At 47.3% G+C, this 27,226-nt stretch overlaps 1 long non-coding RNA gene across 1 annotated transcript in view; it reads left to right on the plus strand.

The window, feature by feature from the left end:
• Positions 1 to 22,981, plus strand: part of LOC105945282 — an 83,285-nt gene extending 60,304 nt beyond the window's left edge. The window contains exons 3-4 of the long non-coding RNA XR_004220660.1: positions 7,346 to 7,502; positions 21,922 to 22,981. This is a non-coding gene — a long non-coding RNA (uncharacterized LOC105945282). The remainder of the gene's footprint in view (positions 1 to 7,345; positions 7,503 to 21,921) is intronic.
• Positions 22,982 to 27,226: the final 4,245 nt, after the last annotated feature.

Below are 27,226 nucleotides of genomic sequence, written 5' to 3' on the forward strand. Positions count from 1 at the left end.
ATATACACTCACCGCTTCCTCTCATTGGCCCGGGTGCGATGCCCCAGACCCGCAGCAAGGGAAAACGCAACCTCAAATCAGTTGTAGAAACATCACCGGCATGCACTCAACGCACTCCAGAACAGCGGTTGTAAAACTTCAAAAAGGCTTTATTCAAGGATCCAGACCTGACGCGTTTCGTGTGTTGCCACACGTATTCAAAGGTACAAAAAAAATGACACATTTTGGTCCGGATAAAAAAATAGATTAAAAAAAAGTTGCGCATCACAAAAGTTAAGTTTTGTGAATTTTTCACCGTTTCGTGAAGTTTTGTGAATTTTCCGGTAAAAAAAAAGTTCTAGGGGGTGTCCAATAGCCCCTATATGGACTGGCAGACTACAAACAGCTCTGTTTGGCAGTACGTGTGGTTTTCATGCAACTAAATCTTGCCTTCAAGCCCGGAATTCAAAAACAAGCACCTGTATTGAGGCCACTGATAGCAACATCCAATGGGTTGGTCAGCAACATGTTCCTACTGAGCCACTGGTTGGGGATCCCTGCCCTAGAGGAACCATAAAAGCATAGGTTCTCCCAGTACAATCGATACTGTGCAGGAATGGCACCTCTACAGAGAAAAAAAAACATTTTAGGTATCCCCCTGTACCATGTAGAATACTTTGGACCTTTAATAAGAGCACCTATGAACTCTAGAAAGAAAGACGTAAACATCAAACCCAGTCATAACGGTGCCCATCACATCCATGTCCCCATGTTATCTGTAGGCCCTGAGCTTTCTTATAGAAAGTATGCAAGTTCAACTCCATATTGGGCCAGCCGGATCGTAACACTGTCTGACTTTCCATATTTACCCCCCGTATGATAGGCGGAAGGGAGGCTGCAATTGAGAAGGAGCAATCTGCGCTCGCGGGAACATTAATTGGAGGAGACACATGAAGGAAATGATAGTGTTTGCTTTCCCCTCGCTGCTCGTCATGCTCCCCTCTGTATTTCTCCTTTACTAGATCAATGTTTTGACAGATATCTGTCAGCGCAGAATTACAACTTGTCTCCCAATCATGCATGTTATTTAGTCAAACAATTTAATTTGGCTTAATTATGGCAGCGCGCGGGCAAGAGGGGGCGGCGAGGGAAGGCGAAGGGAAACAAGCGGGAAAGAGTGATGGTGAGGGGAAAACACAGAGGTAATGGGGTTAAACAAAAGGCGGGATGGGGAGGAGGGGGAATCTATTGCTGGAATTATCTACGGAATAATAAGTGATGATAAATACATCTCTGCATTGTACTCGAGGGCCTTACAATGTAAAAAGCAGCCAAATCGCTAATACGGTGCTAAGCGCCAAGGTGTGGTAGCTCCAGGGTTCCCGCAGCGGCCTGCGTCAATAGAGACAGTGTAATAGGGCCCGTATTGCGTGTTGCCGTCACTCGGGTGCCAACAACGGCCCTTAACCATAGTTTTAACACAATTTAAACATAACCCAACTGCCCCTCACAGCCGCAATTATGCACCAACTATGGGGGGAAATGCAGGAGTGTGGTTAAAACCCATGGCAACCTGCATCTGGAACTTTGTTTCTAATGGAACTACAACTCCCAGAATCCTTTAATAGTCTACAGACAATTGCCGCACTTCATAACACCTTTTCTTACCTCTTAAGCTGGCCATACATGGATATGACCCCTTGTTGGGTGAGGTTGCCAAATGTGCAGATCTTTGCCCTTTAGACCATCCACATGGTGGGGGCCAAATCGAGCTGATCCAATTGTTTTGCCCCAGCCCTATGATCAGTTCAGATGGAGGCCTATGGCTATTCATAAGGAAAAGACCCGCTCCATCAAGGCACTAGGCCATGCCCTCTGATAACTGCTTGTAAAAGAAATATAACACAACAGGAAGGTTGGGGGGGTAGGTTGTAATGAGGAAGGTTTGGCCAGGCAGTCTCAGTATAATGAGAGCTTAGGCAGGACTGAAGCAGCAAACAGGGTTAGAAATGATTGACATTTCACCTTTTTATTTCCCAAAAAAAACAAAAACCTTGGCAAAAACCAAGGGAACCTGAAAAGTTAAATTATTATGGACTTATTAACATCATCAAGAGGAGATATGGCCATTACATTAATTCCTGATAATCCTACCTTTTGTCATAGCAGTGTTCCAGTGTTCCCTTGTAGTGCGTATACACATACTCCGTGCCTCTCAATACAGCATCCAACACATTACTTTTATACATACAGGGAGATAAAGGGCTTGTTCACCTGAGTGAATCAATTTGAAATTTGTCTTTATTTTTTATTGTTTTTTAAATTATTTAGCTTTTTGTTCAGCAGCTATTTTTGGAATTTCAGCTATCTGGCTGCAAGGGTCCATTTTACCCTAGCAACCAGGCATTGGCTTTAATGAGAGACTGGAATATAAATAGTAGGGGGACTGAATAGAAAGCTAAGAAAGAAAAGGCAATGATAACAGTAAAACTGTAGCCTCAGAGAGCAATGGGGTTTCATTGGCTGCTTTCATACTGAAAGTTACCTTGAGGGTGAAACACCCATTAAAGGGAATATTGCATAGTGGCTAAAACATCGAGCAGCTGGGCATGTTTGGTATTTCTAGGCCTAATGGGATTATTATCGCTCCACTCTTAAGGTCCCCATACACGGGCCGATAGAAGCTGCCGATATAGGTCCCTTGGACCGACTCTGCAGCTTATCTGCCCGTGTAGGGGCAGAAACGAGCGGGCTGGCCGACCGATATCTGGCCTGAAATTGGCCAGATATCGATCGGCCAGGTTAGAAAATCCAGTCGGATCGGGGACCGCATCGGCTCGTAGATGCAGTCCCCAAACTGACTGCCCCATTGCCGCAAATGTAATCCGATCGTTTGGCCCCACTTGCTACCCGATATCGCCCACCTGTAGGTGGGGATATCGGGTGAGATTCCGCTCGCTTGGCAACATCGCCAAGCGAGCGGATCTGCCCGTGTATGGCCAGCTTTAGGCTAAAACTTTCAACTGCTATCTGGTTGCTAGGGCATAATTACTCCTAGCATCAATAAAAGTGGGGTAAAGCCGATTCACTGGCTTGCACCCCCTGTGTCTGTGTGCGCTGACAAGCACGGAATTGGCAGGTTTTGGCAGGTTTTGGCCCAGAAATGTTTAAGTATCCATTGTGTGTACAATGAAATAGAAAAGGCGGAGCTCAGCGAATCAGCTCTCTGCTGCGTATCTAATGCACTATAGGCGTTATTTCCTGTTTAGCTAATTATTGCTGATAACACTGTATCTAACACTTCTTCCTGCCATGTTTTTTTTATTTGTATTTTAATGAATTTCTCCCGTCATGAAGTGGAAATTGCGGGTAATAAAAGAATATTTCAAATGCCAGGTGACCAATGGTGCGGCGGCACGTAGCGCAGGTACAATGGGTGGTGGAACACTCCGGTCACAGCAGACACCCATTATCGGAACACAGAGCCCTTTGCAAGTTTCAGAATAGAACGGGGGGATGTCAGATTCCCACCAAGTCTTTCCACTGAGTTGATATCACAAACCACAATAATGGAACCAAAATGTCAGTAGGAGCCTGAGATGCATTCTGGTATTTAACCTGTGAAGTGCCAGGAAGAGTGGGCAGGCAAAGTGAGGTTAAGAATAATCAGTTGTATATTCCTATTAAGAGCTTAAAGGAAAACTAAACCCTCAAACAATGTCTCTATAAAAAATATATTGCATAAACCAGCTCATATGTATAGCCCTGCTTCAGCTAGATAAACCATTTTCATAAACATATACTTTTTTAGCAGTATGTGCCATTGGGTAATGCTAAATAGAAAACTGCCATTTTAAGCATTAAGGGCCGCCCCCTGGGATCATAGGATTCACAGTGCACACAAACAAGCCAGGGCACACATACATGCTAGGCCCCATCAGCCAATGAATGGGCAGAGTTCCACCTTTTGGTCAGTAACCTGTAAAAATGGAAGAAATGTCCCAGCGCCTGGCTACAACAGTAGAATATGTTGGCGTTTTAAAAATATGTATTAATAATAACCTAAAGTACTTAAGTAATTAGTGGCAGGAGAAAGGTTTACAGCAACCAATAAGCAGTTAGCTTTTATAGGCCAAGGGCAGTTAGGATAATGGAAGCATGCATTTGATTGGTTGCTATGGGTTACTTAGGACAGAGCAGAACTCCATTGGAAGTGTTGGCAAATCCTTCTGTAAAGGTTTCAGCTCTTGGGTATGTGAGATCAGGCTTTGACCATGACTGGGTATAATAATAATAATCATTTTCTGATGAATAAACTTGGCAGCTAAAAGCTGTTCAGCTTCTGTATTTTATATTTTGAGGGATTTTGAGTTTTTTTTGTTAAACAAAATGGTGGAACCAATGTGATCTTTATCCTGATCAAAGGAAATTTTTGTGCGTTAATTCCGACTGAAGTCAATCCATAAACATACTGGCGATGGGGAAAATCCTCATAAATGTAGAAGAAGCTTGGGTTTAAAAATTAAAATATTGGCCCCAAAGTGCCATCCCAATGACATGGGACCCCGGGCACAGCACCTCCTCTATAAGCGTAGCCTGTATTATTATGGGCTGGTCATTCAGCCTGTGCCAATTGGTGGCCATTGCTGCAGACAAACATATTTGGATAAAAGTCTATTGACAGTCACACAGTCCCTAATGGGCCATTACACTATCACATAGCGGATCCCTACTGTGTTGTATGCTGGGAAATGACATTCCAGAAGGTGCTATTAACCCCTTTGTAGAATGCCCCGGCCTCACATAGTGGCAGAGCCAGGCTGAATCGATGAAGTTACTGCTTCGTATACAGGCTCCCAGCCGCTGCCATGCTTTACATAAAAAGCACATCAAAAAATAATGAGATCTTTCCTGTTTCCAATTTGTTTTTATAGTTCTGCGCTTTGCAGGCAGCCATCTGGAACCGGAGCCAAATGACCAGGTACTGGAGAGCCGACAGGAATGGCTCTGTGATGCTTGTTTATAGATGGGAGTAGCACCTTATTGGAGTTCTATACTTACTGTAGGTGCAAGGAATGACAAACTGTGCATCACCAGTTCAATTGGCCGTTGATTACAAGCACCCCCCCCCCCCCATAGTTAATGAGCCCCTTGGTTTCAGCAGCACAAAGCAGTAAGTTACAATTGGGCAGTGGTCTTTGGTGATAAGATTTGGTTTATAATTACTGTTAGGGGGTTTTAAAATAGTTGGAGGCGATCCAGAGGCTGCAGGGAGGTTGGGGGGTAAGTATAGAAAGCCCAGTGGGCGTGCATACTTTTAATACTGGTATATTTAAGCAAAATAGACCATTTCCTAAAGTGGGGGATACTAACATTTTTTGGGGGGGACCAGTTAGACACTTGTTTATTGTATGCGTAACGTTCACCTATGCTTTTATGTCAGAGAAACGTCAGAGAGAAAGAAAGTGGGAGGCTCAGTGATGTACCCCAAATTTACTTCTATTAACTAAATTTACTTATTAACTGTGGCAGGCAGTGCTGCGGCAGTGGTGATACAATCCTATCAGAAGGGCCTATTGGCCAACAGCTACAGGACTACAAGATGGAAAAGGCACTTTTAGCCAACCTCTTGGGACTGTTCGCTCAACAACAGCTAAAGGGCCACATGTTGGAAGGTTCCATTTTTTTATTTCGAAATGGAGATTGGGAAGTTCACCCTTGGGTTGATGGTGGTAGTACCTTGAGATAGCCACCCAATGAGCCCTAAATGCACCAGTCCAACACTGGGGAGTTGCCTGTTGAACATCCAGTCTTGTACTCTGCACATCACTTCACCAGTTACCTCTGCTTGGCCAACACCTGGGTTCTGTTCCCTATGGGGCTGCAGTAATGTTATGCTCTGTACCAGCCATATACTCACTCCAGCAGCTCACTAATAATATATTTCCAGAACAAGTGTTAAACTAAAGTACTGTACATGGCACATTGTAGGGTGCCAACGTACCCAAGGCCAATTCTGATCCCTATTTGCACAAAGCCCTATGCTGCTAGTGAATCCAATGCATAAACACTGTATGAACTCCCTGAAGCCCATAGCAGCCATATAACCAATCGCCCGTTAGCACATAGCCCATGTGTAAAAGTTATTTGTAACACCCTCCTGTGTACAACTTTATCATCTTCCGGCTGAAAATCCTGCTAATAGGCACTGTAGTTCAAGATATATAGGGGCGTTTGTGTGTCTGTGATTTAAACATCAGTCTCCTTGTATTCACAAAATAATACTGATATTTAGATATGTAGGGTGGTAGGGTGTGTAGGGTGGGCAATCAAAGAGCCAATAAGTGTGGGAAGCTGCCCATGCCACAGGGTGGCGCTCTAGTGGATTTATTCTCTAGGTGTGAGCGGAGTCAAGGAAAAGGCTGAATGGGCACGGTAGGGTGTGCATGGATGGGCAATTTATTTCTAAAAACTTCTTGGAATTGCCTAAAGGGGATCATCAGAGAGACATCTCAGGAGCAGCAATGAAAATATTGGATATAGGGCAGTCATAGTGAGGAAGCAGAATAAACAAGAGTAATACAGTATAAGCACTGGTAGAGTGCTAATTGGTGGTATAGTATCTTATTGAAGGAGTTTAATAGTAAATTTATCCAAGCAGTCGATAGGCGGCCTCTGCTATGGTTCTCCTTGTTGCTCTCCACGTTTCAGCTTATTAAACTCATCGTCAGTGATTCACTTTGGAACGATTCACCCCAGTGCCCCTTCCACCGGCGCTGCTCTTCCCATAGATGTCACTAACAAAGATGGGCCACCTCCTGGACACGGGCCTGGGGAATTAGAGGTGATTGGGGCTAATGAGCCAACAAAGTGATCACCCAGCGGTGCCACAGGGTGAGAGAGAGACTCCCTGACATATACACTTCACTCATTGAATGGACCGTGGCGAGCCGTCACGGTTCAGACAGCAGACAGGATGGGCCCACAGGAGCCTGGAAGTGTAGGATATGGATGTCAGTTGGGTGTAGGTATCAGGACTGTCTATCTTACTATATCATCAGGGAACCATATCCTTCTGTGTTTTTAAAGCTACATACAGTATATATATATATATATATATACATAAACCATCCCCGGGAATGTGTGCGACATACAGAGCTGCATTACTGATCCATTCATCCAGACTCCAGAACTCCCAGCTCTACAGTACTGACGATCTGTGTTCCGTCCCCACAGATTTAAGTGAATGCCCTATTAATTACTTTACGAACAGGTTTTTTTTTTTTTTAAAAAGTGCAGAAAAATTGCAAAAAAACCAAAATAGTCCAAAATCCCAATCTTCTTGCATTTTTGTGTTTCCAAGCAGATGGATAACCCATTAGGAATAAAAGGACTGACAGAGGTATAAATGGCTGTAAGGCGAAGATGAAAATGCATAAAGTCCTTTATCGCGGGCGGAGTGGGATGTGAGTGACTCTCGACGCGGCTCCGAGCTATTAGGGAACTGTGCAAAGTGCAATCAGGTACTTGATAAACTTCTCTGCTGTTCCCATTCCGCTATTGATCCACCAACCCCATTGTTGAGGCCTTTTGTCAAGAGGCTGATGGGATGGAGAGGTGAGCATGTTGCTAGGTGCAAATAAAACCCACCTCCGTACTGTTAAAGGAACACTGCAACTCATTTCCTTTATATAGATCCACATATCTGCATGAAGCTGGCCACACTGGCTGCAGTAGGGTCAACTCTTCACCAAACTTAGCAACCAGTCGGGGAGGCCTGTTGGAGGGCCCCATACACGGGCAGATAAGCTGAGGAGTCAGTCTTAAGGACCTAAATAGGCAGCTGAAATCTGCCCCTGTATGGCCGCCTTAACTCGTGTTTTGGGGGAACATTGATCCATGGACTGGTGTAATTATTGGAGTTGGGAAAATGTTTGCCCTCCATCAGCGAGAAACTAGGTAGGAGTTGTTTGAGCAAGAGGTTTACCTTCATGGTTTAGTATGGTATGTACAATATATTATTATTATTATTATTATTATTAACATTTATTTATAAAGCGCCAACATATCCTGCAGCGCTGTACAATAAGTGGGTTACATACATTGGACATACAGAGTAACATATAAAGCAACCGATACAAGAGGTGAAGAGAGCCCTGCCCAAAAGAGCTTACAATCTACAAGATATAGTAAATAATGCGCCCCCACTGTAAAATATATGGATATTATAAGTCACTGATAAGGGAACTTATAGATGACTTCTAATATCCTCATATTTTACAACAGGGGGTACATTATTTATTATTATACACAAGTTCCAGTGAGTCATGTGACATAAATGACAGCACTAAGCACCAATTATAACTGAGCACTGTTTATAAGGATATAATTTACAGGATGTTCATAGGGGCCCGTACTGTGGGGGTCTGCTTCTTCTATATTTCCCCTCCCCAGCCACTCTCCTACCTAAAAGCAAGTGGACAGCACAAGCTGGCAGTGAGGAGGGGACACGAGCGGGACAGACCGATGTGCAAGCCACGGGGGGCCTGGCGCTGGTTTAGTTACACCGCTGATTAAAAATGTCTTAGTCCCAAACCTTAAGGTCCCCATACACGGGCCGATTGTAGCTGCTGATATGGGTCCCTTGGACTGATTCGGCAGCTTATCGGCCAGTGTATGGGCACTATTGACTGGCATGCCGAACCAACATCTGGCCTGAAATTGGGCAGATATCGATCGGGCAGGTCAAAAAATTTAGTTGGATCTGGGACCGCGTCAGCTCATTGATGCAGTCCCTGAACCGACTGCCCCATTGCCATCGTTATAATTCGATCGTTCGGCCCCAGGGCCAAACAACCAAATTAGCCTAAATTCCCCCAATATCGCCACCTGTAGGTGGGGATATCGGGAGAAGATCCACTTGCCAAGCGAGCAGATCTTAATGTGTATGGGCAACGTTAGGAGAACCTGAAATGATTTTGCTGTTGTGTCCTGCACCCTTTAGTTATGGCTACTATGTCACTAATTCAAGAAGCTTACAATCTAATGTCAGAAATATTGTTTGAGTAAATAACATGCTGCCCAAGTGTGGCCGCCGCCTGTTTAACTTCACAGAACTCCTCATTATTACGACAAAAAGAGAATCTAAACACGGATGGTTTCTGAAATGACCGCGGTGGGCCCCTCCCTCACAGAGACACTCAGCAGTCAGCGCCGCCCCCCCCCCCCCCCCCCCCCCCCCCCATCTTTGAAGAATCAGAATTGTAGAGGGGATTTGCATATATAGTATTGAGATCAACATGATAGGAGATTTAAATGCAAAATTCAAGAATCTCATGAATAATTCAGCAGCGAGAGGAATTCCCCTCCCCCCCTACTGCCAGCAGTGTTGTAAGGGAGATTGTAATCTTCCAGAGGAGAATGCTGCTACTCGTGTAGGAGCCAGCTTAACCCTTACACTGCCGCAGCCCAGCAGCTCCCAAAACATCAGGTGGGGGGTTGTTTGGTTATTTCACTGAGGGGACAAAGCCCAAGTGGGTAGGGGATACACACGGCACGTAAAGGAGCAGCAATGCCAGGAAGTGATTATATATATATATAAATAATATTAACTTTTAATATGTTATAGAATGGCCAATTCTTTGCAACTTTTTGAATGGTCTTCATTTTTTATTTGTTATAGTTTGTGAATTATTTGCCTTATTCTCTTCACTCTTTCTAGCTTTCTAGCCCCGGCAGCACATAAACTATTGCTCTGTGAGGCTACAATGTTATTGGTATTGTCATTTTTTTATTACTTATCTTTCTATTCTGGTGCAATCCTATTCATATTCTAGTCTCTGGTTGTTAGGTTAATATAGACCCTAGCAACAGCTGGTGAAATTCCAAACTATAAGGCTGAACAAAAAGCTAAATCATCAGCTGGCCTGCTGTACTATCTAAGGGAAACACTATGGCACCCCCTACCCATATGTATAAATACAAATATACAGAGAAGGAATGTTCTGGGCACACAATAAGCTGTACCCCCATACTGTACTGTCTAAGGGAAACACTATGGCACCTCCTACCCATATGTATAAATACAAATATACAGAGAAGGAATGTTCTGGGCACACAATAAGCTGTACCCCCATACTGTACTGTCTAAGGGAAACACTATGGCACCTCCTACCCATATGTATAAATACAAATATACAGAGAAGGAATGTTCTGGGCACACAATAAGCTGTGAAAAATGGAACATATCTCTCTTAGCCTACATAGCTGTTTACATTCCCAAAATGACTCTCTTCCTTTAGAAGGAAAATTGACACATTTATTGTAGATATTTACAGTACAAGTGGCAATTTAGTAATAAAAACCCTTTACTTGTTGCACTTCCCTGTTTGCCCCCTTGAACTTGGGGTTTGTCCATGTGTTCTATTCCACTCTGCTTTTGGCCACATTCCTTACCTTATCTGATCCTTATCTGATATGTGGATGGAGATTCCCAGTGTAGAGCACTGAGGCGCTGGCTTAGGCCCGGCTCAACTCCTAGCAGCAAAGTGACAACTGCTGTAAAGTGAGACATCCCATGGCCGTGCTCTAACTCACTGTTTAAATTTTCTCCAGAAATATTTATTCTAGGGCACAATTTGCACAATTACACAGAAACCTGTGTTTAACATCCATATGTGCACATGTAAACATCCCTAGCCATGTACTGTGAGTTTCCTCTCTTCCTTCTCCTCAGCTTCAGTGCCACAGAACAGGGGGGGGCAAGAGCATTTCTGCCTGCTAAACAGTTGGGTGGTTATTAGGGGTGAGTGCTGACCAAAGTGTAGGGTCACCTGAATAAGTCAGCTGGCAGGGTGGGCATTAGGGGTAAGTGTTGGCTGGAGCAGAGGGTCACAGGAATAAGTCAGCTGGCAGGGTGGGCATTAGGGGTAAGTGTTGGCTGGAGCAGAGGGTCACAGGAATAAGTCAGCTGGCAGGGTGGGCATTAGGGGTAAGTGTTGGCTAGAGCTGAGAGTCACCTGAATAAGTCAGCTGGCAGGGTGGGCATTAGGGGTAAGTGTTGGCTAGAGCTGAGGGTCACCTGAATAAGTCAGCTGGCAGGGTGGGCATTAGGGGTAAGTGTTGGCTAGAGCTGAGGGTCACCTGAATAAGTCAGCTGGCAGGGTGGGCATTAGGGGTAAGTGTTGGCTAGAGCTGAGGGTCACATGAATAAGTCAGCTGGCAGGGTGGGCATTAGGGGTAAGTGTTGGCTAGAGCTGAGGGTCACCTGAATAAGTCAGCTGGCAGGGTGGGCATTAGGGGTAAGTGTTGGCTAGAGCTGAGGGTCACCTGAATAAGTCAGCTGGCAGGGTGGGCATTAGGGGTAAGTGTTGGCTGGAGCTGAGAGTCACAGGAATAAGTCAGCTGGCAGGGTGGGCATTAGGGGTAAGTGTTGGCTAGAGCTGAGGGTCACAGGAATAAGTCAGCTGGCAGGGTGGGCATTAGGGGTAAGTGTTGGCTAGAGCTGAGGGTCACCTGAATAAGTCAGCTGGCAGGGTGGGCATTAGGGGTAAGTGTTGGCTAGAGCTGAGGGTCACCTGAATAAGTCAGCTGGCAGGGTGGGCATTAGGGGTAAGTGTTGGCTAGAGCTGAGGGTCACCTGAATAAGTCAGCTGGCAGGGTGGGCATTAGGGGTAAGTGTTGGCTGGAGCAGAGGGTCACAGGAATAAGTCAGCTGGCAGGGTGGGCATTAGGGGTAAGTGTTGGCTGGAGCAGAGGGTCACAGGAATAAGTCAGCTGGCAGGGTGGGCATTAGGGGTAAGTGTTGGCTAGAGCTGAGGGTCACCTGAATAAGTCAGCTGGCAGGGTGGGCATTAGGGGTAAGTGTTGGCTAGAGCTGAGGGTCACCTGAATAAGTCAGCTGGCAGGGTGGGCATTAGGGGTAAGTGTTGGCTGGAGCAGAGGGTCACAGGAATAAGTCAGCTGGCAGGGTGGGCATTAGGGGTAAGTGTTGGCTGGAGCAGAGGGTCACAGGAATAAGTCAGCTGGCAGGGTGGGAATTAGGGGTAAGTGTTGGCTGGAGCTGAGTGTCACCTGAATAAGTCAGCTGGCAGGGTGGGCATTAGGGGTAAGTGTTGGCTAGAGCTGAGAGTCACAGGAATAAGTCAGCTGGCAGGGTGGGCATTAGGGGTAAGTGTTGGCTGGAGCAGAGGGTCACAGGAATAAGTCAGCTGGCAGGGTGGGCATTAGGGGTAAGTGTTGGCTGGAGCTGAGAGTCACAGGAATAAGTCAGCTGGCAGGGTGGGCATTAGGGGTAAGTGTTGGCTGGAGCTGAGAGTCACAGGAATAAGTCAGCTGGCAGGGTGGGCATTAGGGGTAAGTGTTGGCTGGAGCTGAGGGTCACCTGAATAAGTCAGCTGGCAGGGTGGGCATTAGGGGTAAGTGTTGGCTAGAGCTGAGGGTCACAGGAATAAGTCAGCTGGCAGGGTGGGCATTAGGGGTAAGTGTTGGCTAGAGCTGAGGGTCACATGAATAAGTCAGCTGGCAGGGTGGGCATTAGGGGTAAGTGTTGGCTAGAGCTGAGGGTCACATGAATAAGTCAGCTGGCAGGGTGGGCATTAGGGGTAAGTGTTGGCTGGAGCAGAGGGTCACAGGAATAAGTCAGCTGGCAGGGTGGGCATTAGGGGTAAGTGTTGGCTGGAGCAGAGGGTCACAGGAATAAGTCAGCTGGCAGGGTGGGCATTAGGGGTAAGTGTTGGCTAGAGCTGAGAGTCACCTGAATAAGTCAGCTGGCAGGGTGGGCATTAGGGGTAAGTGTTGGCTAGAGCTGAGGGTCACCTGAATAAGTCAGCTGGCAGGGTGGGCATTAGGGGTAAGTGTTGGCTAGAGCTGAGGGTCACCTGAATAAGTCAGCTGGCAGGGTGGGCATTAGGGGTAAGTGTTGGCTAGAGCTGAGGGTCACCTGAATAAGTCAGCTGGCAGGGTGGGCATTAGGGGTAAGTGTTGGCTAGAGCTGAGGGTCACCTGAATAAGTCAGCTGGCAGGGTGGGCATTAGGGGTAAGTGTTGGCTGGAGCTGAGAGTCACAGGAATAAGTCAGCTGGCAGGGTGGGCATTAGGGGTAAGTGTTGGCTAGAGCTGAGGGTCACAGGAATAAGTCAGCTGGCAGGGTGGGCATTAGGGGTAAGTGTTGGCTAGAGCTGAGGGTCACCTGAATAAGTCAGCTGGCAGGGTGGGCATTAGGGGTAAGTGTTGGCTAGAGCTGAGGGTCACCTGAATAAGTCAGCTGGCAGGGTGGGCATTAGGGGTAAGTGTTGGCTAGAGCTGAGGGTCACCTGAATAAGTCAGCTGGCAGGGTGGGCATTAGGGGTAAGTGTTGGCTGGAGCAGAGGGTCACAGGAATAAGTCAGCTGGCAGGGTGGGCATTAGGGGTAAGTGTTGGCTGGAGCAGAGGGTCACAGGAATAAGTCAGCTGGCAGGGTGGGCATTAGGGGTAAGTGTTGGCTAGAGCTGAGGGTCACCTGAATAAGTCAGCTGGCAGGGTGGGCATTAGGGGTAAGTGTTGGCTAGAGCTGAGGGTCACCTGAATAAGTCAGCTGGCAGGGTGGGCATTAGGGGTAAGTGTTGGCTGGAGCAGAGGGTCACAGGAATAAGTCAGCTGGCAGGGTGGGCATTAGGGGTAAGTGTTGGCTGGAGCAGAGGGTCACAGGAATAAGTCAGCTGGCAGGGTGGGAATTAGGGGTAAGTGTTGGCTGGAGCTGAGTGTCACCTGAATAAGTCAGCTGGCAGGGTGGGCATTAGGGGTAAGTGTTGGCTAGAGCTGAGAGTCACAGGAATAAGTCAGCTGGCAGGGTGGGCATTAGGGGTAAGTGTTGGCTGGAGCAGAGGGTCACAGGAATAAGTCAGCTGGCAGGGTGGGCATTAGGGGTAAGTGTTGGCTGGAGCTGAGAGTCACAGGAATAAGTCAGCTGGCAGGGTGGGCATTAGGGGTAAGTGTTGGCTGGAGCTGAGAGTCACAGGAATAAGTCAGCTGGCAGGGTGGGCATTAGGGGTAAGTGTTGGCTGGAGCTGAGAGTCACAGGAATAAGTCAGCTGGCAGGGTGGGCATTAGGGGTAAGTGTTGGCTGGAGCTGAGGGTCACAGGAATAAGTCAGCTGGCAGGGTAGGCATTAGGGTTAAGTGTTGGCTAGAGCTGAGGGTCACCTGAATAAGTCAGCTGGCAGGGTGGGCATTAGGGGTAAGTGTTGGCTGGAGCAGAGGGTCACAGGAATAAGTCAGCTGGCAGGGTGGGCATTAGGGGTAAGTGTTGGCTAGAGCTGAGGGTCACAGGAATAAGTCAGCTGGCAGGGTGGGCATTAGGGGTAAGTGTTGGCTAGAGCTGAGGGTCACATGAATAAGTCAGCTGGCAGGGTGGGCATTAGGGGTAAGTGTTGGCTAGAGCTGAGGGTCACATGAATAAGTCAGCTGGCAGGGTGGGCATTAGGGGTAAGTGTTGGCTGGAGCAGAGGGTCACAGGAATAAGTCAGCTGGCAGGGTGGGCATTAGGGGTAAGTGTTGGCTAGAGCTGAGGGTCACAGGAATAAGTCAGCTGGCAGGGTGGGCATTAGGGGTAAGTGTTGGCTAGAGCTGAGGGTCACATGAATAAGTCAGCTGGCAGGGTGGGCATTAGGGGTAAGTGTTGGCTAGAGCTGAGGGTCACATGAATAAGTCAGCTGGCAGGGTGGGCATTAGGGGTAAGTGTTGGCTGGAGCTGAGGGTCACAGGAATAAGTCAGCTGGCAGGGTGGGCATTAGGGGTAAGTGTTGGCTAGAGCTGAGGGTCACATGAATAAGTCAGCTGGCAGGGTGGGCATTAGGGGTAAGTGTTGGCTAGAGCTGAGGGTCACATGAATAAGTCAGCTGGCAGGGTGGGCATTAGGGGTAAGTGTTGGCTGGAGCTGAGTGTCACCTGAATAAGTCAGCTGGCAGGGTGGGCATTAGGGGTAAGTGTTGGCTGGAGCTGAGGGTCACAGGAATAAGTCAGCTGGCAGGGTGGGCATTAGGGGTAAGTGTTGGCTGGAGCTGAGGGTCACCTGAATAAGTCAGCTGGCAGGGTGGGCATTAGGGGTAAGTGTTGGCTAGAGCTGAGGGTCACCTGAATAAGTCAGCTGGCAGGGTGGGCATTAGGGGTAAGTGTTGGCTAGAGCTGAGGGTCACCTGAATAAGTCAGCTGGCAGGGTGGGCATTAGGGGTAAGTGTTGGCTAGAGCTGAGGGTCACCTGAATAAGTCAGCTGGCAGGGTGGGCATTAGGGGTAAGTGTTGGCTGGAGCTGAGAGTCACAGGAATAAGTCAGCTGGCAGGGTGGGCATTAGGGGTAAGTGTTGGCTAGAGCTGAGGGTCACAGGAATAAGTCAGCTGGCAGGGTGGGCATTAGGGGTAAGTGTTGGCTAGAGCTGAGGGTCACCTGAATAAGTCAGCTGGCAGGGTGGGCATTAGGGGTAAGTGTTGGCTAGAGCTGAGGGTCACCTGAATAAGTCAGCTGGCAGGGTGGGCATTAGGGGTAAGTGTTGGCTAGAGCTGAGGGTCACCTGAATAAGTCAGCTGGCAGGGTGGGCATTAGGGGTAAGTGTTGGCTGGAGCAGAGGGTCACAGGAATAAGTCAGCTGGCAGGGTGGGCATTAGGGGTAAGTGTTGGCTGGAGCAGAGGGTCACAGGAATAAGTCAGCTGGCAGGGTGGGCATTAGGGGTAAGTGTTGGCTAGAGCTGAGGGTCACCTGAATAAGTCAGCTGGCAGGGTGGGCATTAGGGGTAAGTGTTGGCTAGAGCTGAGGGTCACCTGAATAAGTCAGCTGGCAGGGTGGGCATTAGGGGTAAGTGTTGGCTGGAGCAGAGGGTCACAGGAATAAGTCAGCTGGCAGGGTGGGCATTAGGGGTAAGTGTTGGCTGGAGCAGAGGGTCACAGGAATAAGTCAGCTGGCAGGGTGGGAATTAGGGGTAAGTGTTGGCTAGAGCTGAGTGTCACCTGAATAAGTCAGCTGGCAGGGTGGGCATTAGGGGTAAGTGTTGGCTGGAGCTGAGTGTCACCTGAATAAGTCAGCTGGCAGGGTGGGCATTAGGGGTAAGTGTTGGCTAGAGCTGAGAGTCACAGGAATAAGTCAGCTGGCAGGGTGGGGCATTAGGGGTAAGTGTTGGCTGGAGCAGAGGGTCACAGGAATAAGTCAGCTGGCAGGGTGGGCATTAGGGGTAAGTGTTGGCTGGAGCTGAGAGTCACAGGAATAAGTCAGCTGGCAGGGTGGGCATTAGGGGTAAGTGTTGGCTGGAGCTGAGAGTCACAGGAATAAGTCAGCTGGCAGGGTGGGCATTAGGGGTAAGTGTTGGCTGGAGCTGAGGGTCACAGGAATAAGTCAGCTGGCAGGGTAGGCATTAGGGTTAAGTGTTGGCTAGAGCTGAGGGTCACCTGAATAAGTCAGCTGGCAGGGTGGGCATTAGGGGTAAGTGTTGGCTGGAGCAGAGGGTCACAGGAATAAGTCAGCTGGCAGGGTGGGCATTAGGGGTAAGTGTTGGCTAGAGCTGAGGGTCACAGGAATAAGTCAGCTGGCAGGGTGGGCATTAGGGGTAAGTGTTGGCTAGAGCTGAGGGTCACATGAATAAGTCAGCTGGCAGGGTGGGCATTAGGGGTAAGTGTTGGCTAGAGCTGAGGGTCACATGAATAAGTCAGCTGGCAGGGTGGGCATTAGGGGTAAGTGTTGGCTGGAGCAGAGGGTCACAGGAATAAGTCAGCTGGCAGGGTGGGCATTAGGGGTAAGTGTTGGCTAGAGCTGAGGGTCACAGGAATAAGTCAGCTGGCAGGGTGGGCATTAGGGGTAAGTGTTGGCTAGAGCTGAGGGTCACATGAATAAGTCAGCTGGCAGGGTGGGCATTAGGGGTAAGTGTTGGCTAGAGCTGAGGGTCACATGAATAAGTCAGCTGGCAGGGTGGGCATTAGGGGTAAGTGTTGGCTGGAGCTGAGGGTCACAGGAATAAGTCAGCTGGCAGGGTGGGCATTAGGGGTAAGTGTTGGCTAGAGCTGAGGGTCACAGGAATAAGTCAGCTGGCAGGGTGGGCATTAGGGGTAAGTGTTGGCTAGAGCTGAGGGTCACATGAATAAGTCAGCTGGCAGGGTGGGCATTAGGGGTAAGTGTTGGCTGGAGCTGAGGGTCACAGGAATAAGTCAGCTGGCAGGGTGGGCATTAGGGGTAAGTGTTGGCTAGAGCTGAGGGTCACATGAATAAGTCAGCTGGCAGGGTGGGCATTAGGGGTAAGTGTTGGCTAGAGCTGAGGGTCACATGAATAAGTCAGCTGGCAGGGTGGGCATTAGGGGTAAGTGTTGGCTGGAGCTGAGGGTCACAGGAATAAGTCAGCTGGCAGGGTGGGCATTAGGGGTAAGTGTTGGCTGGAGCTGAGGGTCACAGGAATAAGTCAGCTGGCAGGGTGGGCATTAGGGGTAAGTGTTGGCTAGGAATACCCACCTCATATTTTATAAACCAAGAACAGCAAGACCTCATGATCCATATCCCTTATCTACATTAAACGACCTGCTCTCCAGTCAGCACCCACATTTATTTTCAGGCACCCAACCGGCCCCAGGACACTACTCTGGGAGTAGAACACTAACTGGAAAAGCAGAAAGTGACATTACAGGGGGCAATTACATTTCCCCCACTAAAAACTGCAGTCTTGTTCTCTGGGCATATTGAAATCTGGCGCAGGAAACCGGTCGCAGTGTGGGGGGGGGCTCGGGTAGGGACAGGGCCCTGTTGCAGCCTGCGCCTTGTGCTGCAGTCTAACTTGTGTTTAATTTAGGGGACGGGACAAGAGACATGTTCCTCTCAGCACCACTTGCCCCTCTCAGGTAAGTTAGGTAGCACTCCATTTAAAGAGGCTAGCCTCTTTTTTTTTACCCTGAATAGCCTAAAGAGGCTATTCTGCTTTGGAAATGACCATAATAAATCATCAAGTCTGAACCAGTACGTTGGTGGCATTGGTATTGTGCGCTACATACCCATATATATATATATATATTTGCCTTGGTTTGTGTGTATGTGTATAGGTGCACGTATGTGTGCTTGTGTCTGTGTGGAACAAATGTCCTATTAGCAATATTTGCTGCTAAAGGAAATGAACAATGTGGTTTCTTTAACAGGAACTCTATGTTTTTACGCCCATGAAAGTTTCGCTGTCAGAGCTACGCAGCTCATAGGGAACGGCTGAGAGTAGCCTCCATCCCAGTTCATCCCAGATTTGGACTTAAAAGCCTTTTGCTGGTGGTTTTCAGAATGGCGGTGCAGAACCATAACACTCATGCCAATGCCTTGAATTCTTATTGGACTACAATGTCCAGCCACACGTCTTCTTGAGCCCCCAATAAGGGGTAATTATATCTTAGTTGGGATCAAGTACAGGTACTGTTTTATTATTACAGAGAAAAGGGAATCATTTAACCATGAAATAAACCCAATAGGGCTGTTCTGCCCCCAATAAGGGGTAATTATATCTTAGTTGGGATCAAGTACAGGTACTGTTTTATTATTACAGAGAAAAGGGAATCATTTAACCATTAAATAAACCCAATAGGGCTGTTCTGCCCCCAATAAGGGGTAATTATATCTTAGTTGGGATCAAGTACAGGTACTGTTTTATTATTACAGAGAAAAGGGAATCATTTAACCATTAAATAAACCCAATAGGGCTGTTCTGCCCCAATAAGGGGTAATTATATCTTAGTTGGGATCAAGTACAGGTACTGTTTTATTATTACAGAGAAAAGGGAATCATTTAACCATTAAATAAACCCAATAGGGCTGTTCTGCCCCCAATAAGGGGTAATTATATCTTAGTTGGGATCAAGTACAGGTACTGTTTTATTATTACAGAGAATAATGAAAAATTTGCTTAAAATTGACTCTATAGCTGGCCAGGCACACACTGATATAATCGACTTTCAGACTGTATGTGAGTTCCAAATTATTGTACTGATAATATTTGTAACATCTGACAGGTTAGAAAATTTCATTTGGCTAATGATAAAATCTGCCCTTCCCCCAACCCTCGTTCTTTTGCCATTTCACAAACCCAGGTTCTTCTGCCCTTCTAACAACCCAGGTTCATCTGCCCATCCACCAGCCCAGGTTCTTCTGCCCTTCTACCAAGCCAGGTTCTTCTGTCCTTCTCCCAACCCTTGTTCTTTTGCCATTCCACAAACCCAGGTTCTTCTGCCCTTCTACCAAGCCAGGTTCTTCTGTCCTTCTCCCAACCCTTGTTCTTTTGCCATTTCACAAACCCAGGTTCTTCTGCCCTTCTAACAACCCAGGTTCATCTGCCCATCCACCAGCCCAGGTTCTTCTGCCCTTCTACCAAGCCAGGTTCTTCTGTCCTTCTCCCAACCCAGGTTCTTCTGCCCTTCTACCAAGTCAGGTTCTTCTGCCCTTCTAACAACCCAGGTTCATCTGCCCATCCACCAGCCCAGGGTCTTCTGCCCTTCTAACAACCCAGGTTCATCTGCCCATCCACCAGCCCAGGATCTTCTGCCCTTCTAACAACCCAGGTTCATCTGCCCATCCACCAGCCCAGGATCTTCTGCCCTTCTAACAACCCAGGTTCATCTGCCCATCCACCAGCCCAGGATCTTCTGCCCTTCTAACAACCCAGGTTCATCTGCCCATCCACCAGCCCAGGATCTTCTGCCCTTCTAACAACCCAGGTTCATCTGCCCATCCACCAGCCCAGGTTCTTCTGCCTTTCCACCAAGACAAGTTTTGTCTGCTCTTCCACCAACCCAGGCATTGCAATCACTGCACCAAACTGCTACTCCATCTTCAGGCGGAAAAGGAGCATAGTGCTTCTAAGACACAAATTGCTTATTAACTCGATAAAAATAAGGGGTAATGTTCAAACAATTATCAGAGCACTAAGGGGAGAAAAACTGTGCCTTTGAGTGCTCATTCAGACTTCTGCGCTGGGCTGGCCGCACACTGTTTACTAAATACACATTATTAACCCACATGCAAATAATGTTTCCCAGAACTCGAGATTCTCTTTTTTTTGTCCAAAAGCTCATTTTCTTCAATACAAGATTCTACATTTCCTTCTCTTCACTGAAGAACCTCAGAAATGCTTTGAGTTCCTATAGAATCCCCACACCCTTCATACATAAAAACATCATATTTAATCCCTAAGGCAGTCGGAGGGGGGGGGTGGGGAATCGGGGTAAAAAAAAAAAGTAACAATAATAAAATAACTATATATGTATAAAATTGGCCGGGGCACACACTACAAGAGGAGAACATTAGGAGAGAGGAGGGGAGAGAAATGGAGTATTTGTAAGAAGCAATGGAGTTGAGCGCAGAAAGTTCCCCTCTCTGCAGAGCGCTGATAAAAGCAACTCATTTCGGGGCTCTTTGCTTCGCACAATGACCGGGAGAAATCTCGTAGCGCCGCTCTAATCCACATGCACCGGCGTATTCTCCCAAATCCAATAAGAATGGGGGGGTTCTTGTAAAAGGGAACACAAAGGATAATTTTGTTTGCAGCCATTAAATTAACATCTGTTTGACAAAAAGATGGAGAATAGAATTGTGGGTACGAGATGGAAGGACACGGTTGTTGGAAATGTTTTTAACCCTTCGCTGTATGGCTGCCTGCTGCTTATCCATTCATGCTGGGGACTTGTGGCATAGCAGCAGAGACTATTGTGTGGCCCCTTTAGACTAGTGTAGGGGCCCTACTGTCTCCCCATATTCTGTGATGATAAGAATGTGTCTCTGAAGGCCAGTTAGGGGGGGATTTGTGCCCTGGGTACCCCTGGAACTATAGCAGGGTGACTGTTACCCCAATGTTTCTATATATCTGTAACCTTGTTATGGGCTAAGGGGGCCCAGCCTGAAGGCCAGTTAGGGGGGGATTTGGGGTGAGTGTTTATTTGTGCCCTGGGTACCCCTGGAACTATAGCAGGGTGACTGTTACCCCAATGTTTCTATATATCTATAACCTTGTTATGGGCTAAGAGGGCCCAGCCTGAAGGCCAGATAGGGGGGATTTGGGGTGAGTGCTTATTTGTGCCCTGGGTACCCCTGGAACTATAGCAGGGTGACTGTTACCCCAATGTTTCTATATATCTGTAACCTTGTTATGGGCTAAGGGGGCCCAGCCTGAAGGCCAGTTAGGGGGGGATTTGGGGTGAGTGTTTATTTGTGCCCTGGGTACCCCTGGAACTATAGCAGGGTGACTGTTACCCCAATGTTTCTATATATCTGTAGCCTTGTTATGGGCTAAGAGGGCCCAGCCTGAAGGCCAGATAGGGGGGATTTGGGGTGAGTGCTTATTTGTGCCCTGGGTACCCCTGGAACTATAGCAGGGTGACTGTTACCCCAATGTTTCTATATATCTGTAACTGTGTTATGGGCTAAGGGGGCCCAGCCTGAAGGCCAGTTAGGGGGGGATTTGGGGTGAATGCTTATTTGTGCCCTGGGTGCCCCTGGAACTATAGCAGGGTGACTGTTACCCCAATGTTTATATCTGTAACCTTGGTATGAACTAAGGGGTCTTTAATGCAATATAAAATCAAGGGGTCCTTACAAACTTGAACCGAAACACAAAAGATCCGATAGCCACCGGTGCAAGGGAACACAAATGGCAGATAAATGCTATTTCAGTGTTTAGAAAGAACTTTGGGCTGCAAATAAATGAATGTGCAATATCATTCAATCTTCTAGTTAAATGCATTTGAAGTTAAGTTGTGTCAGTTTGTTACTTTCTTTATGTTTCAGCTATAATTGTGGTTTTAACACCTTCACAACTGTAACAAGTCATTCTATGTCCCCCTGAAGGTGTGATGTGGTTAGTGGGCTGAGTTTTGCACTGACACAGACACCCGACGAGGTCTCAGGCAGATATTTAGGGCAGTGAGTGTCGAATAAACGAAACCTTTGTGTTGCACCTTGTTATACAGACGGACACGGGATGGGGAGATCAGAGGGAAGCAGGTCGATGCACAGGGATTGATGCACAGGGAGCAGGAACTGCTTACGAATCGGCCCAGTAGACTCGTTGCTCCTCAAACGTGACACAAGCTGACGTCTAAAGGTGCCAGAAGCTAGAATTCCAAAGCAGCATCAGACCCGGCTCTCTTGGGCCCATCAAGGAACCTGACTGTGGAAGTATATGGTGCTAAATGTTGGGCTGATGGGAATTGTCATTAGCTAGGGGCCACTAGGGTCTCTGATACTTAACTCTGACCTTGTTCCAAGGTTTAGGCCCATGCAGACCTCTTGCTTCTCCAGTGTGACACAAGCTACCTGTTCCAAAGCAAGTGTTGGACTAGTTCTCAATCAAAGAACCTGACTGTGCCCACACACTAATTGTCCTTGGCAAGGGCCCACTAGGGCCTCCGGTGCTCAACTCCAACAAGGTTTAGTGTTACCGCTGCTGAGACATTTCTAAAAATGAATATTATATTGATAATTGATGCAACGCAGCAAGACCCCGTCATTACAATTTCATGCACGAGGCCCATAAAGACTAATTCACTTAGATGTGGGAATTCTCCCTGTCAATCAATGTATAAATAATAAACCCCTTTGGGAAAGAATAGGGAATTTGTGCCATAAATAAATAAACATATATACCTCCTAACGCATGGCCTGGGGATCAAGGAACAAGGGGCGAGGCTCATTACAGCTCAACCTTTGATTCCAGGGTTTATTTAATGAATCACCCTTATTCCCAATCAGTTTAATGTACTTCTTAAATCCTGCCCTGCTGATGACCATGAAAAAAGTTTCTTATAATGTTACACTGGTTAGGGGTGTCTTCTCTAATCAGAATTTGGTACCAAATGTAAACTGTAATACAGATCAACCAATCAGAAAGGAGCGCTGATAGGAATAACTCATCTGTATTAATAGAAGAAAGAGTTTGATTCGTTACTGTGGGTTATTAGGGCAAAGCTGAAGTAATGTCCATTAGAGTACCCCTTGTTGTTAAGCTGGCCATACACGGGCAGATTTAAGATGCTGATTCAGCCCCTTTAGACTGAGTTGGCAACTTATCTGCCTGTGTATGGGCCCCCACCGGCAGAAAAAAATAAAAATCAACCTGTCGGGCAGGTTTAAAAATCCAGTTGAGGCAGGGAGAACCACATTGGCACATTGATGCAGTTCTCTTTAGATGTCCTGCTTTGGTCTTCATTATAATCCACTCCAAGGTCCAAACTCACAGATCAGATCAGCTTGTTATGGTCTATACACCGAGGGCTCTTCTATGTATTGTCCTTGCCAAATGAGCTTCAGGTGTGAATGGTGCCCCAGTCACCCAGCTCTTCTTCTGTTCTGCTCTCAGTTCTTCACCCTATTTCACTTGATCAGCTGTGCCATATTAGAAGAGGTTGAAGAGAGAGCTCACCCCCACCCTCTCCTGGCGCAGAGTGTTATCATGGGAAAGGAATTTGTAGTGAGCGAGAGTGGCAGCATCCCGGCATCTTTGCATAAAGGTCCCACTGCAGAACGTCAATGACCATTATTAACCAAACAATTCATCCTCTGGGGCCACAAAACAAGAACTAATTGCTGGGGGGGGGGGGCGGGCCCTTTAATTGACTGTTAATTACAACAAAGCCAGTCTCATCTGGGGAAGACAGACGGTTTGTTGTGCAACACTTTATCGGCGGCAGTATTCCTCGGTGTGACACTAGCAGCCATATCGTGCTCATTAAACCAACCCGGTTATTACTTTTCATTCAAATGACTCTGTCCCCGAGGGACACCGGCGTGGGTATTCCAAGGGAATCCGGGGAAACCAATGAAATGTGAAGGAGCTTTAGCCTTGTACTTGATATTTTCTCCTTGCGTAGAGGAACTTGCTCCCTGAAATTATTTTACCATTATTTCATTTTTATCTGAACTTTATCCAAACTGTGAAATCCATTAAACACCATTCTGTTAGCCACGTGATGTTCCCTAATGATTATCTTTCCTTTTCTGTTCTCTTATTTCCCTTTAGAATGTGGCTATTATCTCATGTTTCCCTATCCCCATGGGCCTTCTGCCCCTCTCTTCGCTGTCCCTTTTGACTGCTTTCAGCTCTGCTCTTTGTTCCTTTTGTTTTTACCGTCACCTTGTTTCCTCTCCTCTGCTTTCAGTTGATGGGGGCTACTGCGTAAAGTTGGCCTCCCACCTCTCATTTGGAGATCTCATACAGAGTCCATCAGACAAGGACTTAGGCTGGCCTCGCCCCACAAGAACTTTCAAACCTGCCCATTAAATATCCAGCTATTGGCCAGGCAGGCAGTCCTGAGCACCCCATACATGAAAACTCCTATATGGGTAGACTTTATTGGGGAGGGGTCACCAAAAGGGGAGAAGTTTGCTTCAAGTTTGGCCTAGAATCCTGAACGGGTCTGGCTGGGCAAAACCATGCCCAACCCGAATCTGACCCGCATCTGCCACCCTGATATGGCCCCTCCTCTGGCCTGCTACCTAAACCCACCACCAATGAGTTTATTTACTCATTGTGGACTGGAAGTGGCATCACTTTGGAGGCAGTCCAACCAGTTAAACAAAAAAGATGTCAGGGGTGGGCAGGAGGGCTAAAAACCAAACAGTTCGCCCAGTTGATGAATCAGGGAATTCTTACCCAAATCCCAGCCACTTTGCAGGTATCTGACCTGCTGCTGGAGCAGTTTGACCCACCCTAACCCACACCTGGAGCTCATCTGCAGGTCCTCTGGGCTTTGGACCAACCTACTCATAACTATTTCCTACCAAAATCAGGATCAGTCATAAAACACTTTTTGCAGGATTTGGATTCATCCAAATGCTAAAGCCATTGCACAACTCGGAATCAGTTGACCCCCCCCCTGAAGTACCAGTGAAGATCAGTGCCTCTTAGCACCGTCCTACACCATCATAGCCATTCCGCATTGTCTCCAGAGAAACGTCCCTTCTGTAATTCAGTGTTTTAGAAATACAATACTGAGTGTAAAGCTCTGTGAGACAACAATGTTATTGTCATTTTTATTACTTATCTTTCTATTCCGGTGCTATCCTATTCATATTCTCTCATGCAAATCAGTGCCTGGTTGCTAGGTTAATTTAGACACTAGCAACAAGACAGCTGCTAAAATTACAAACTATAAAGCTGCCGAACAAAAAGATAAATCATTCAAAAACCACAAATAACAAAAAATGAAGACCAACTGCAAAATTGTCAGAATATCACTCTCTGCATCATACTAAAACTAAAACCCCTTTACGGTTCTACGTTCCCTAGAGGTGGAGTAACCATTAGTTGTTGGGTTTTACAGTTCAAGTGGAGTTACAAAAATGAGATCAGACTCTGGGTTACTGGACTGGGACAAACGTTGCCCTTGTACTGTATAACCCCTGATATTGTTCATGTTTTCTTGCAATTGGCAGTTATCTGTATCTTTGTAAATCTTTAGCTGCTGTGGATGAGGAGGCAGACAAAACCTGACTTCTCCACCTTGAAAGCAACAGGCACACACCTTCCCCGAGACTGACACTGTTGTATAAACACATGGAGTCGATGCTTTTGTGCTCCGCTTGTGCTGTCTATACGGCATATCACCTCTCTCCTCACAGCGCCGGGCAGCCGGCCAACAGATAATGAGATTCTGTATTTCTCTGGCTTGTAGTATGGGGAGAGGCAAAGCCAAGGCAAGAGGAGTACAGTAGATGGACCTAACGTTTGTTGCCTTATTATTATTATTATCCATTATTTATAAGGCTCTGACATTTTGCTGTGGTTTACATTTGAGGATTAATAATTACATAGTAAATATAAAGAAGCAGTACATAGAGATACACATGGATACAGAGCCGAGAGGATGAGGCTCTCTGATAGGGGGAGAATACCACATGGAGCTCTGTGTAGCAGAAGGTAGCTATCAGAGGTACAGCTTGGTAAGGCTGCTCAGTATACGAGTAATCTTAGCATTGGTCTGGCAATAAAATGTACCATTATTCAGGGGTGAGTCGAGAGACTCGCCTCAGGCAGCAGCACCCCCAAAGTTGCCAGGGGCAGCAAAAAGCCGCTTCTGCAACTTTAAAAGCTTAATTTCCATTTTTTAAACCAGAAAAATGTAACTCTGCTACTGCACAGAGCACAATTGCACTAGCGATGCAGCCCCCCCCTCCGGCGCAAAAACAGCAATGCGACATCCGCAGGGTGGCTCCATGGGCCAGTAACGCCCCTAGTACCGGTGCTTCTTAAACAAACAAAGGGGCATTTACTGAACCCTGGGGTGCCAGTGTGCTAGAGCACTCTCCGACAAATCCGTCATTATCCTATTATCCTAAAGGTCCCCATACACGGGCCGATTATAGCTGCCGATATGGGTCCCATAGGCAGATTCGGCAGATAATCGGCCCGTGTATGGGCACTACCGACGGGCCTGCCTGACCGATATCTGGCCTGAAATTGGCCAGATCTCAATCGAGCAGGTTAAAAAATCTAGTTGGATCGGGGACCGCATCGGCTCGTTGATGCGGTCCCTGGACCGACTTTGCCTACACCCGCCGTAATACTCCGAACAATCACACATCTAGTGATCTTTCATCCGAAAATCAATCAGGCAGGTTTAAACATTTTTGTTGTAAACAGCAACATTTAGCCATTGTCCGTTTGTTTGCAGGGCCAAGCAAGTGGCTACCCACAGTTTTTCACCCACAGTCTTTCCGACCTTCAATTGGACCATAGTCATTTTCGTTGATGAACTTTTAAATAATCGTTTCAGGATAAGCTTGTTCCTATGATAAGCTTAACATGTATGGCCAGCTTATCAAGCACTGCAGCACTTGGTGCAGCCTCAGGCAGTGTTGGGACCAGGGGTAGGCAGAAGAGACACGTGCCTAGGGGCAATAGCAGGGGGGGCGCTAGGTACAAAGCTCTTCTGCCTGTCCCTAGTTATGTTTGGGAAGACAGTGTTTGAGGAGGAGTTTGGATAAAGTGGTAAGTCAGGGAGGGGTAAGGCAGGGAACACTGGGAATTCAGGGCCACACACCCCCTTGTTTGGGTGCTGATTGAGGCCATTTTGGCCGGCACTGGTGGGAGGGGCACAGGCCAACCAATGGTGTAACTACGGAGTAAGCAGAAGCCGCTGACATGGAGGGGGGGGGCTTGGGCTTGATCCCTCTGTAGGGGGGGCCTGCAGGTGAAATCACAGGTCACCTGAACTTGTTTTGTGCGCTGCGGGTGACCCATCATTTTATCTGCATCGTGGGTCAACTCCATTTACC

Source organism: Xenopus tropicalis, chromosome 10 (assembly GCF_000004195.4).
Source record: "Xenopus tropicalis strain Nigerian chromosome 10, UCB_Xtro_10.0, whole genome shotgun sequence".
Lineage (NCBI taxonomy): Eukaryota > Metazoa > Chordata > Amphibia > Anura > Pipidae > Xenopus > Xenopus tropicalis.